The 4,234-nt window shown below is 37.8% G+C and overlaps 1 long non-coding RNA gene across 1 annotated transcript; it reads left to right on the forward strand.

Annotated features, from left to right (window-relative positions):
* The first annotated feature begins 300 nt into the window (after positions 1–300).
* LOC119297818 lies at positions 301–1,527 on the forward strand. The gene is made up of 3 exons (XR_005145742.1): positions 301–401; positions 1,036–1,129; positions 1,377–1,527. It is a non-coding gene; the product is annotated as an uncharacterized LOC119297818 (long non-coding RNA).
* Positions 1,528–4,234: the final 2,707 nt, after the last annotated feature.

Consider the following 4,234-nt stretch of genomic DNA (forward strand, 5'->3'; position numbering starts at 1 on the left):
ACCAGTTCAAGTTGTTTAGTATATATCATGTTCTGTTTTGCTACCGAAAACCTTCAACTTAAATGCTGAATTGCCTTGTACACATAATTGTTTGTAATCTAAAGGAAAGCCCTTAATAGTTAGCTGACCTTATGGACTGTATAAATGTATCAAAATCTTGTGTTGTTAAATCGAGCTTAATTTCAATTGGCAACCTCTAATTGTAGTAGCTGGACCTTCTACCACCATCCCTCTAATAAAGAATAAATCATGATGCTTCTGCTGCCATAACTTGTTTTATTGTTTACCATCCAGGTACAATGGTACCAAGCTCATCCTCCTCGTCCCTAGCTCTACACGACTGCCATCCTGTATATTCCCTCCAGTTCATGGAACATATGAACCTCTTACTGTAGTAGCTGGTATGCCTGCTGCGTGTATCCACATCTATTTGATGTTTTGCTAGAACCATAAATCCTGATGCATGGTGATCATGGTCTGGTTTGGTATATTTGTTCTACTGGTGCTTAAAATGATCACTAGAGCCTAGATGATCCTATCTTTGCAGAATGTATTGATGTGTGCTTGGTTTTGTTGGTTAGTGTTTTTATTCAGAAAACAAATTCTGGGCCATGTAATGGATATTTTTGTAACTTGTCAGCAAGTGAGAATGCAGATTCATGGGTTCTTGCATCATGGGTTTTAACACACATGGTTTAATGATTGTTTAACACCACCGAAGAACTGCATAACCAAAGTCCTATGCTTGTTTAAATCCTGTATCAGTGTCCTATTCTTGTAAACCTTACGTAAATCTAAAATTCCTTCGTGTCTTGCTAGTTGTACTTGTTTCCATCTAAAATTACTTGGGTGCCATTCATCTTTTCAGTTCTGTTGCTATGATGCATTGAGTTGTAGACCTGGTTATTAGAGTTTTTTTGCTAGTACTTTTGGTAAGGCAATGTAATAGGTTGTAGTGGTTCTACTACTGGTTTATGTACATCCATATATGTATAATTTGCAATTTTCATTTCTAAGATCAATTTGGTATCCCAGGTTCTCAAGTATTTTGATTACATCGATGTCAAAGGTGACACGAACCAGATCTTCATCAACTATAGCGCTATTCAAAGCATCGACACGAAGTCAGGTATCTACTCATCTTCTCAAACATATATGGGCCTGATGCTTGATGACCGGATGCTTGATGCATGTAGCATGTGCTCCTTGTGGATATATATGCATTTGTTCAGATTTTTGTGGTACACGCCATGGTCTAAAAATTTGTTTATTTTATTTTTGTTCATACCTGAGCACATTTTCTTATTGCCTTATGTCAAGGTATCAATTGATGTGAACTCAGTCCTTAATATGTGGATGTATGTGCTGTTTTGTAGGTTGAAGGTGTTAAGGTGTTGGAGATGTCCTTGTACTTGCTAAGCGTTTTATCTGTAGTGGAATAGTGTATGGTTATGTGGTGGCTAGAATATTGTAATAAACTGTGTTTCTCCTTTGACTGGAATATTGTAATAAGTTGTGTTTCTCCTTTTTGACTGGAAAATTGTGGCTATTATTTAAAGATTTTTATGTGTTTCTCCTTTCTGATTGGTACATGGTTTAGTAACAAGCTGTGAAAAAATTAAAATTTGATGATTGGGACACATCGCCTAGAAGAATTTGATAATTTTGGACTTGCTTGACTACAATAATCTGAAATTTGAACCTATAACCAAATAAAATAAAAGCCAAATAAGGAACTATATGGAAAATTGAATCTAATAAAAAATAAAAGCAAAAATAGAAATTATGTAGAATGCAAAAGGCCACAACCCAGAAAATAAAAAGACCGAATTGTAGGCATTGGCCCATGTGGCTGTCGAGAATTAATAGGAAAAAATATATAAAAGGCTGAATTGTTGGGCCTGGCCCATGTAAAACACCCAATCGGACCGGGCTGAATCTTGTCAGTGACCTTTTCGATTGGTCGCAATTTAGCCACGTCGGATCCGACGTGGCTTGGTCAGACAACCAGTGACCAAAACAAAAGGTCATGGGTTCAATGACCTTCTGTTTTGGTCGTAAACGTCTATGACCTTCTCATAGAGAAGGCCGTTAATTTCAGTTTACGACCGCCGGCTTTTGACCTTCTCTTTTTGGTCACAAAAAGGTCGCAAATGAAAAACAATGAACTTTTAGTGACCAATAGTCAAGGTCACAAGTTGACATATTTCTTGTAGTGTCTCTGGTAATAGTATATCCTCCTCTTGCCTGATAATCAAAGAAGGCAGGGGCAGGGAGAGTAATATGGACATCACGTCGTCTGTCAAAGATTAGTCGATATTGGAGAGGTGATTCATTCCTCTCAACAAACTGGTGATGAACCATAACATTAAAGTCTAGGTAAGCAGGTGGTAATTCAATATCATCTTCGCGTACATCTATACCAAGAAAATTAGCTATGCGGTTTGCGTAAATTCCACCAAAGAAATCTCCATTACGTCTATTAAGATGCAACCTGCATGCAACAATGGCTCCCAAATTATATGATTTGTCTCCCAACACAACACTCCTAAGAATACTGAGGTCAGGGACACACATGTGACATGCCTCATCTTTAACATTTATGCATCTACCTATGAGGAGAGCAAAATAATGTATAGCAGGAAAGTGAATGCTCCCTATGGTAGCTTGTGTAATATCTCTAGATTCTCCTACATTTATATTAGCTAGAAAATCTCTAAATTCAAATTTGCGAGGATCCCTTATACTACCCCATTGTGGAAGTTTGCATGCAGTGGTAAAATCCTCTAAGTCCATGGTATAAGATTTATCATAAAGATCAAACATGACAGTTGGGGAATTACGTGAAGTTGAAAATTCAAACCTCCTCACAAAGGAACTAGTGAGATTATGATACTGACTGCACTTCTCTTCCTCGAAGCTCACGAGATCGGCGTTACGCAAATATGCGTTGAATTCTTCTTTTATTCCCGCTCGAACCACAAAATTTTCAGAAGGCCACACGCAAGGATGCACTGGAGCGTCTCTTGGTGGCTCTTCGTCAGCATCATGCATTGCAAGCTTGGGTCCTTGCTTCCTTGAAGAACCACCTTGGAACATTTTCCTAAGCATTTTTTTCCTCTGAAAAATTCTGAAATTTTTTAGCCGCTTCAAAATAAAAGTAAACCAAACTCAATAATATTGATAGTAACTACTCCTACAAGTGCCTAGGGCCTATATCATGCATTAAAAGTACTTTTGACCATATAAATTTGACATGCTAGCTCAAGAAAAGGGTCACCTAAGCAGCCAAAATTTGCAATGAATAAAGCACTAGAGCAAAAACTAATTGGATCAATGGAGGAGTCACATACCAAGGAACAATCTCCCCAAGCAGTTTTGTGAGAGGTGCTTTCAGCAAGGAGATCGAAAATGGCAGCAAAACGAACTTGGACTCGGGTTTGAGCTGGTTATTTGTGTTTGGGGGAGGAAGAAGAAGTGTATGGGTGAAAGGATAAGTGGAGGAGGGCCACAGTGGGCCCACGAGGCAGGGGGTTGGCCCCCCTGGTGTGTTCTCAGTTCCATAAATCCTCAAATATTCTAGAAAAAATCATATTTAATTTTTAGGGCATTTGGAGAACTTTGATTTTTGAGGTATTTTTATATTGCACGGATAATCAGATAAAAGACAGACAAATATTTATTTTTATTTTATTTAATATAAATAACAGAAAGTAGAAGTGGGATACAGAAAGTTGTGCCTTCTAGTTTCATCCATCTCATGATCATCAAAAGGAATCCACTAACAAGGTTGATCAAGTCTTGTTAACGAACTCATTCCGAATAACATGGAACCGGAGAAATTTCGAATAACACTATGTTACCTCAACGGGGATATGCACATCCCCAATAATAAGAATATCATATTTCTTCTTAACAGTAGGAAGAGGAAATTCAAAACCTCCAAATATAATCGATGGAATTTTTCCAATAGAGTTGATACTATGAACTTGAGGTTGTTTCTTCGGGAAGTGTACCGTAGGCTCATTACCATTAACATGGAAAGTGACATTGCCTTTAGTGCAATCAATAACAGCCCCTGCAGTATTCAAAAAGGGTCTTCCAAGAATAATAGACATACTATCGTCCTCGGGAATATCAAGAATAACAAAGTCCGTTAAAATAGTAACATTTGCAACTACAACAGGCACATCCTCACAAATACCGACAGGTATAGCAGTTGATTTATCAGCCA

This window comes from Triticum dicoccoides, chromosome 5A (genome assembly GCF_002162155.2).
Source record: "Triticum dicoccoides isolate Atlit2015 ecotype Zavitan chromosome 5A, WEW_v2.0, whole genome shotgun sequence".
NCBI classification, from domain to species: domain Eukaryota; kingdom Viridiplantae; phylum Streptophyta; class Magnoliopsida; order Poales; family Poaceae; genus Triticum; species Triticum dicoccoides.